Source organism: Castanea sativa, chromosome 3, assembly GCF_040712315.1.
Source record: "Castanea sativa cultivar Marrone di Chiusa Pesio chromosome 3, ASM4071231v1".
Taxonomy (NCBI): Eukaryota; Viridiplantae; Streptophyta; class Magnoliopsida; order Fagales; family Fagaceae; genus Castanea; species Castanea sativa.
The window spans coordinates 36,805,964-36,815,562 of NC_134015.1; the positions used below are offsets into that span (position 1 = coordinate 36,805,964).

The 9,599-nt window shown below is 37.0% G+C and overlaps 1 pseudogene; it reads left to right on the top strand.

Annotated features, from left to right (window-relative positions):
- LOC142627570 (zinc finger BED domain-containing protein RICESLEEPER 2-like) overlaps window positions 1-417 on the top strand; it is an 8,570-nt pseudogene extending 8,153 nt beyond the window's left edge.
- Window positions 418-9,599: the final 9,182 nt, after the last annotated feature.

Below are 9,599 nucleotides of genomic sequence, written 5' to 3' on the forward strand. Positions count from 1 at the left end.
TATCAAGTGCTATCCAAATTGGCTAGGGATGTTCTGGCTATACCTGTTTCTACTGGTGCTTCTGAGTCAGCGTTTAGTACTGTAGGACGCATACTTGATCTATTTGGGAGTTCACTTTCTCCACTCATGGTTCAAAATCTTGTTTGTGCACAAGATTAGCTTCAATCCTTGGTTCCAATTTCTTTTCGCAAATCAAAGGATGAGGTAGATGCCTAGGAAGATGAATTTCATGATTTAGATAATATGTTAACTTCCAAACTTTTTGTCTATTTTAAGTGCTATTAAATATGATTTATGCAAATGAAATTTAATCTAATAGCCTTCATTTATTTCTCTTTTCTAGTTATACGTCAAGCAGTAGCAGGTGGTGGAAGTTCAAGCTCAAGCAAAGGTACCTCAATCAATCTTGATGACTAATCACTAACTGGGTAAGTTTCTGCCTTACTGTTATTTTTATTGGGTTTGGTTCTGCCCTCTCTATTATTTTTGGTTATTACAATTCTTTTTTTTTTTGGTCTTGTCCTTATATTTCTATTGATAAATATCTTTTTGCCCATTTTCTTGTAGGAGGAAGGACACATTTTGTATAGGAGGCAAATTTTTGGATACATTTTGGAAGTTATTTTGGACAGTGCTTTTCAAACTTATTATTTATAAATCAACTCTTGCTTATAGGAAAGAAATCTTATTAAGTTTATAGGTTTTCTTTATATAAGTCATGGACTTATCACTTAACTAGAGAGTAGTTGCTCTTTAATGCTTTAGAAATCTATTTTTTGGATATACTTAGGTATTTCATGATTGTAACTAATTATAACTAGCTACTGCCTTTAGTTTACTGCCTTACACACTTGCAGTAACTATCTGCCTTCTCTGACTCTATGGAAATATTGCAAGATGCTCTTATTATCTTTTGTTGCCAGACTTGAGGTGTGGTGTGGTTGTGATTGATTTATTTGTTAGAATTTGTTTGCTGGCTTGTGTAAGTTGTGTTACATGTATGGAATGGGTGGCACAACTTGGCAGGTTTAATAGGTTGAGATGTGCTTTTGTGGTTATTAGACTTTTCTTGAATTGTTTTTGGATTTTTAAGGTACTGCCCAGATCTTAAGTTGTGTGGTTTTAACAAGTGGTTAGAAAGTGATATTATGTGTGCTTTTATGTACTGCCCAAGTCAGTGATGTTGTGTGTTTTTTATGTACTTGCTAATTGCCCAGGTTTTTACTTGTTATTTACAGTATTTTTTATCATTATATGTGAGCTAGAAGCATTAAGTTTGGACTGATAAAGTTGTGTAATGGCATACAAGTTGAGCTTGAAGGCCCAATTTGAAATAAAGGATGTGAAAAGAGGACCATATGATATGATATATATACATGGTTCAAAAATATATAACTCTTTGTTAAAAGTAAGCCCATTATTTTGGGCCCAAAAGGCTTGTCAAAAATGGAGTTAAAAAAAAATCACGCAAATTCACAAATTTAGCCCAATTCGAAGCCTAGCCCAATTCAAAGCCCAAACCTGCCTACCCGAAGAATCCGACCCGTTCAACCGATGACCCGAACCGCCGGATCTAACCTATATATCGGGTCGGTTGCGAGTCATGTCTTTGGTAACCCGATCCAATCAAGTCGAGTTCGGGTCAGGCCTAACTCGAGTCAACCCGACTCATGGACAGCCTTAACTAAAATAGCTTTTTCCAGCGGTAAGTAATGAATCTCAGCTTCATGCAATGATTTACTCACATAATAAATTGGCCTCTATACACCGTTGTCAACCCTTATCAGCACCAAACTAACGGCATGGGAAGCCACAGCAATGTAAGCAAACAACACTTCATCCACCTCGAGCCTGGACATAACAAGTGGCTGAGAAAGATATTCTTTAATCTGTTGAAAAGCCATAGCACACTCCTCAGTCCATTCGAATCCCTTCCATTTATTCAGCAACTGGAAGAAAGGCCTACATCTGTCCGTGGACTGAGAGATGAATCGGTTTAAGGTAGCCATCATTCCCGTCAATTTCTAAATTTCTTTAGGATTACGAGGTGGTTGCAAGCTGTTGATCGCTTTAACTTGATCAGGGTTGACTTCGATCCCACAATATGTGACCATAAAACCCAGAAATTTATCGGACCCCACGCCAAAAGAGCATTTGGAAGCATTTAGGCGTAATTTATGTTTCCTTAGTATGTTGAAAATGTTCCCAAGGTTCCCCACATGCTCAGACACCACCTTACTCTTCACCACCATGTCATCTACATAAACCTTAATAATTTTCCCTAGTTGCGATTCGAACATCCTAGTCATCATCCTTTGGTAGGTAGCCCCCGCATTCTTCAAACCAAAAGGCATTACTTTGTAGTGATAGTTTCCTGTAGGAGTGACGAAGGCTGTTTTCTCTTGATCGTCCAAAGCCAAAGGTATTTAGTGATAACCTTGAAAAGCATCTAGAAAACTCATCCAAGGATGCCTAACCGTGGCATCCACCAACTGATCAATGTAGGGCATGGGAAAAGGATCTTTAGGGCACTCTTTATTCAAATCCGTAAAGTCTACGCATACTCGCCATTTTCCATTCTTCTTTTTAACCACCACGATGTTGGCCAACCATTCAGGATAAAATACTTCTTTGATAGCCCCTGCTTGCTTGAGCTTGATTACCTTTTCCTTGATAGCCTCGGAATGTTCTTTAGATGATCGCCAAGGTGGTTGCTTCCTTAGTACGATGGTGGGGTTGACATTTAAATGATGACAAATGAAGCTCGGATCTACCCCAGGGGCCTCGTAAGCATTCCAAGCAAACACATCAATGTTCTCCCTAAGGAACTTCACCAACTCTTCCTTCTCCTGAGGAGGCAGTTGAGCTCCTACCTGAAAATACTTCTCTTTATCATCACCTATTGATGCGAACCTCAATCGACATGCTTTAAGACCTAACAAACAATATTGGAATACTTTCCCTAGAAAGCTAAAATTCAGATTTTTGATAGAAACCCTGACCCAACGTTTAAAATCAAAACGCGAACCAAAGGTATAAGTTGACCTTGACCCAATGATTATAAAGAATAACGAACCGAAGGTATAAAGCTTGAACGCCACAAGAAAGAATCCCTGATAAGTTCACAGTTCTTGAAGAACCAAAAGAAGAGCAAAGCCTCACCTTTTCTGATTTTTATTCAATAATCTATAAAAAAAAATAAAAAAAACGTTTACAGACTTAAGGGCCTATTTAAGGGCTCCATAAAACTTGACAGACAAGAAAATATATTCTAAAATAATTCCTAATTGATACCTAACCATATCAAGAATCAAATTTAACCTAAAAAGCATTAAATGCACCTAAAAACAAGGAAATAAATCACCTAAAAAAACGTACTAAATAATAAAACCCTAAATAAAAGTTGATTTGGTCTGAAATTAGCAGATCCAAAATAGGAAAAAATCTCCATTAATTGATATAGAGCTGGAAAGTTAATCAGACATTAATCCATGCCATAAATCACTCCAAATTAAGCCAGATCAACCCTAAATAGCTTGAATTAAATTTATTATGTTTTCATCTTCCTTTGGGCCAAACTTGGAATGTTTTGTGCTAGAATCAGCCAAAATCTCTTGAATCAGCCCATTAAGTGCTTCTTTGATCTTCTGGGATCTTGCTCTTGTAATAGGCCCAACTGGAACATGCAATGAATCCTTGAATGCTTGTTGATTCTCATCATTCCCCCTCTCTTCAAAAGGATTCGTCCGCGAATTGTCACCTACATCAAAAGGAGAAAGATCAGAAACATTAAATGTAGCACTAATATTATACTCACCTGGAAGATCCAACTTGTATGCATTATCATTAATTCTCTCAAGGACTTGAAATGGACCATCCCCTCTAGGATGTAGCTTAGACCGCCTACGGGTTGTAAATCTTTCTTTTCTCATATGCACCCAAACCCAATCACTCGGTTCAAAGAGGACTTGTCGACGGCCCTTGTTGGCTTTGGTTGCATATTTCTCATTTTTCCTCTTTCTATGTTGCCGTATACTTTCATGGAGTTTCTTCACCATCTCAGCCTTCTTTTGACCATCCAAACTAGTCATTTCATTAACTTTCCTTGACCTAGGCAAGCCTAAAACAAAATCCATAGAAATATCGACTCAAGGTGCACTAGGTACCGGTTCCACGCACGGACTTATGCTCTCTCTCACATGTCCTTTGGTCAGCAACTCCTCAACTTGCCTTTGAAGTTCCTTTGTTTCCTCTGGATTACTCCTATAGGCTGGTCGGTTAGGAATTGTCGCACCTGGCACAAAGTCCTTTTGATGCTCTATTCCTCTAATAGGTGGCGATCCACTAGGAACATCGTTAGGAAACACGTCTTCATATTCCTGCAACAAAGAGACAACAACACTAGGCAAAGATTCGTCAAGTTTGTTAGTATTAAAACACACCTCTTTGTACAAGAGTACAAATATAGGCTGGTTTGTATAAAAAGCACTCTTGACATCACTCGCCTTAGCATAAAAACTCCCTAGTTTTTTTTGTTTTTCTCTCATTTTTTCCATCCTCAACTGTCTTTTCACTCTTTTTTATGTTTTCACTCGCTTTTTTTTGTTCATTCTCTTTTTTTCTTTCCCTCTCTTTCTTATCATCTTTTTTTGAACTTTCAGTCTCACAATTTTTCAAGTCATTATCTCTTTTCAGCTTTGCTTGATCTTCATACACTTGTCTTGGAGTCAACGGTACAAAGGTAATGGTTTTATTATCTTTAACAAAAGAACGCCTATTCTTGAACCCGTCATGATTGACCTTCCTGTCAAACTACCATGGCCTACCCAATAAAATGTGACCCGCTTGCATTGGAACAACATCACAAAGTACTTCATCCTTGTACCTCCCAATTGAAAAGGAAACCAGTACTTGCTTATTTACCTTAACCTCTCCACAATCATTCAACTACTGCAACTTATATGGTCTAGGGTGTTTCATGGTAGGTAAGTTCAATTTTTCAACTAAAGTAGTGCTAGACACATTAGTACAGCTCCCCCTATCTATAATCATACTACATACCTTGTTGTTGATATGGCATCTAGTATGAAAAATGTTCTCCCTTTATTGTTCCATGTCATTAGGGGTGGCAAAATCTGACACGACCCGCGAACCCGACATGGTTAACCCGTTTATAAACAGGTCATGGGTTGAGGCTAAACGGGTTCGGGTCAAATTCGGGTTGACACGACTAACCCGTTTATTAAACGGGTCGTGTTCGTGTTTAACCTATTGAACCCGTTTAACCCGTTTGACCCGATTAGCTTATAAAGGTAATTTTACAATTTTACCCTTAAAACCCTAGGTATATAAGCTTAGCTATGAACTATGATTTATTCTCCTCCTCAAAACCAGACCTCACGCCTCTCTGCTGAACCTTGTGTCTCTTCGTTTTCATCAAAATTCATTACTGTCTCCTACAACTCTCCTTATTCTCCTCAAAACTCCAGCCTCTCCTACAGATACAGATTTTACAATCTATACTATAAAATCAAAACCCTAGCCGCCTCATGTTTCTCAACACTCTACTCTCTCTTCCCCTCAAATCCCTAGCCGACCCCTCTAATATCTCTTCCCCTCAAAATCGTGGCTGCCCTCTCTGCTCTCTATTCTCCTTCACGACTTCACAGCTTCACCAGTTCTTTTGCTTCAGCTTTCAACCACCAAATCGGCAAATCCCTAGGAAGGTATATATCTTATATATTTTTTCTTTGTTTTGTTTTCTTACTTATGAAATTTTCAATTGTAGATTTTGTTGTTTATTGTGTTAATCTAAAAAATTAACTCCATTCCCAAAATCTGATTAGGGAAAAGGAGAAAAATTTCGCAAATCGAATCCGATCGGTTCAGCGATCTGAGATCAAATCGATTTTGAAGCATACATCTTTGGATTAAAGTAAGTCAATTTTGATTGAAAATCATTTCGTTTTTGTGTTTGTTGTGGCACTTTGATTTCGTTTTCATTGGAGGTGTATTGTGTTTGTTAGGGTTTTGATTTTGGGCTTTTTTGGGCTTCGATTTGCATATGCTTTAATTGATTAAAAGCTTTTTAGGGATTTTGAATATTGGGTTATGAAACAGTAATGAAATTTATCAGTGTTTGTGGTTAGTGATTGGGTATTGCTAAATTTGATTAGTTATTATTGGGTTTTTGGGGTTGATTGGGTTTGTGTTTGAATGACTAAATGCTTGGAATTATATTCAGATGAATTGGGTGAATAAATTGTATGAAAGTTTTGTTGTTTAGGGTATTCAAACAAATTTGAAGCATAAAAAGATTAAATTTTAATATAATTGAATGGTGTATTTTTGAATGAAAGTAAAAGCTTTTCTTTTTCCTAGATTTAGGGATTTTAATACGATTGATTGTTTAGTACCGATAGTAGACTTGTTTGTATTCTTTTTGTTGATTTTAAAATAACTACGTCTTGCTCTATGATTTCTTTTCGAGTTTCTTTGTATCTATCATCTTAAAATAAAATAATTGTAGATCCTCTCATTTATTTTGTTAATCACTATCATGTTGATTGTTTTGTTATTTTTTTGAGATAAAAGATAGAAATTTTATTAGATACTATATGATAAACAGTACATGTAACATAAAAATAGGGGAAAACCAGATTTATTTTGCAGAAAAATAAATACAGCAGCAAACAAACATAGAAGAAAATTAATACTGTGCAGTGTGCAGAAAAACACTGCAGAAAAACACCAATGTACAGAAAATCTACACCGCAGAAAAATACCACTGTGCAGAAAACACCACTGTGCAGAAAAATATGTTACTCTTGTTCACTGTTTAGTATACTAGTAATCACTATATTGTTGATTTTTAGTGCATAATAGGAGATCTTTTTTACTGATATAAAAAAAAAAAGTAGATATGTTTATTTTTGTTGATTTAAAATAATTTGTCTTGCTCTATGATTTAATTTCAAGTGTTTTCTGTTTCTATCATCTTAAAATAAAATAATTGAAGATCCATTTGTTTTTTGTGTTAATCACTGTAATGTTATAGTAGATTTGTTTGTTTGTTTTGTTGATTTTAAATTTATTTGTTGTTCTTTATGATTTCTTTTCAAGTTTATTTGTTTCTGTCATCTTAGAATTACTAAATTTCTGATCAAGAATTTTTCTTTAAATTGGTCTACATGGAAAGTGATGAGCTGATTCCTATTGACATTGAGTATGAAAGAGAAGACCTTGACTTGGAAGATGAACTTGATGAAGTGGCTGAACTTCCTCCACTAAAGAAGGCTAAGACTAAGTCTAAGAATAAGACAAACAATGAAGACAAGAAAAGGAGGAGGACTTCAGAGTTGGAAGAGCTCACTGAAGATATAATGACCATGAATATCAATAAGGATGAGCACATAGAAGACACCCCTTCAATGGGACCCTCAATCTCTTCTAATCCAGTTTCTTAATCAGTGATATCTTTTACATTTTGATGTGGCACTTGGATGGTTGGACTTGGATTTTTTTGCCATCATGGAAATATTGATCTGCCATGTAATTATTTTGGTTTGTCTTTTAGTTTTTGAGATGGCACTTGGATGCCATGTAATAATCTTGGCTTTTTATTATGGAACATTGACATATTATTGAATTTGAATTTGATTGTATGGGGGTTGGAACCTTTTGGACTAGTAATTTTAATTTGAAGGAATTAGAGAATTATTTGCTATTGTTATCATTTGAATTTTTATTACTTGATTTATGGTTGAATTATAAATTTAGATACATGGGAGTTGATAGCAGGTTATTTGGGTTAAGTTTAATTAAACAGGTTGTTTGGGTCATAATCAAACAGGTTATTTGTGTCGATCTTAACTTGACTTACTAATTAAACGGGTTAAACGTGTCGTGTCGGGTTACCCGTTTAATAAACAGGTCGTGTTAGGGTTGAGGAATTCTGACCCGTTTACTAAACAGGTCGTGTTCAGGTTGACCCATATAACATAATACTCACATCCCAACCCGACACGAACTCGACACGCGAACACGAATTGCCACCCCTACATGTCATCCTCTTTGACTTGGGCACTTAAAGCATGCCTAGCAACAAGTGACTCACCCTCCACTGGATACTCCACTTCATCATCACAAGCATCCTCAAGTGATGGAATCTGGTCATCATCTTCCTCGCTTTCAGTTTCCACCTCTCCATCAATACATGCGATCATGGTCCTCTTATTTGTGCATTGTGAAGCAATATGACCTACTCCCAAACAACGAAAACACTTAATATCACGATTACGAGTTTGGGATTCATTTTTACCTTTGTTGACACTGGGAACTTCATCTCTCCTTTTTGATGGTTTGGTTTTGGACTTGAAAATAGCCCCTTCGTATTTCCTCCCATTTGACCTCCATGAAGCAGAAGAGTCCAGATTTTGAAATGACCGAGTTCCTTTCCTTTTAACCTGTCGCTCCACCTTTATTGCCATGTGTACCATGTCCTCCAACTCCACGTAGTACTGCAACTCCACCATGTTATCAATGTCCCAATTCAGCCCATTCAGAAACCTTGCCATGGTAGCTTCTCTATCCTCCTCTACATTTGCCCGAATCATGGCAATCTCCATCTCCTTGTGGTAGTCATCCACACTCCTATAGCCTTGAGTAAGACTCTGTAGTTTCTAATACAAGTCCCTATAGTAATGACTAGGAACAAACCGCCTCCTCATGATGGCCTTCATTTCCTCTCAAGTCTCAATAGGTCTTTCATGGTTTCTCATTCTGTTCATCACAAGCTGATCCCACCATATAATAGCATAGTCAGTAAACTCAATGACAGTGAGTTTTACCTTTTTCTCCTCAGAGTAGTTGTGGCACTCAAAGATTAACTCCACCTTCTTCTCCCACTCCAAGTATGCTTCTGGATCATTTTTCCTTTGGAACGTTGGTATCTTCATTTTTATGTTTCCCAAGTTTCTAGCAATCCCTTCTTGCCATCTTGGATCTCTTCGGAAACCTCTACCACGCCTTTCTCCCATTGGCACAAACCTCCCCTCATTGTTCAATGAAACTTGATCTTCTTCATCTTCAAACTCATCCTCATGGTAATCATCAGAATCATCCATGCAAGCACGCCTTTCTTGCCTTCTAGCATTAGGGCCTCTTTGGGGACGCTCCTCACGCAAAGTAGCAATAACAGTGTCTTGCCTATCCATCCGATCCCGAATCTCATTAAACATCACATTCATGCGTTCAAATTGTTGTTGCATGGCCTGCAAAATGATGGACGACTCCTCCCATTCTTCCCCATTTGATGTTTCGCCCCTAGAAGACATGATTTTGAAACTACAAAAAATTGTTAGAAATAATTCCTCACAACACTCCCTCACGTGTTTGCACTCAAATTATGTCACTCCCACTCGTGTTTCACTCTTAAATTGGTTTTTTCTCGATATTAGTCTCACACTCTCTTGCCTTTTTCCACTCGTAGCTTCCCCTTTTCAGTTCTGCATTAAACTAATAAACTTGATCAAGAAATTCAACTTGTAGTGTTTAAACAAATACCAACGGCAAGAAAATATGACAGAAACACCAAATCA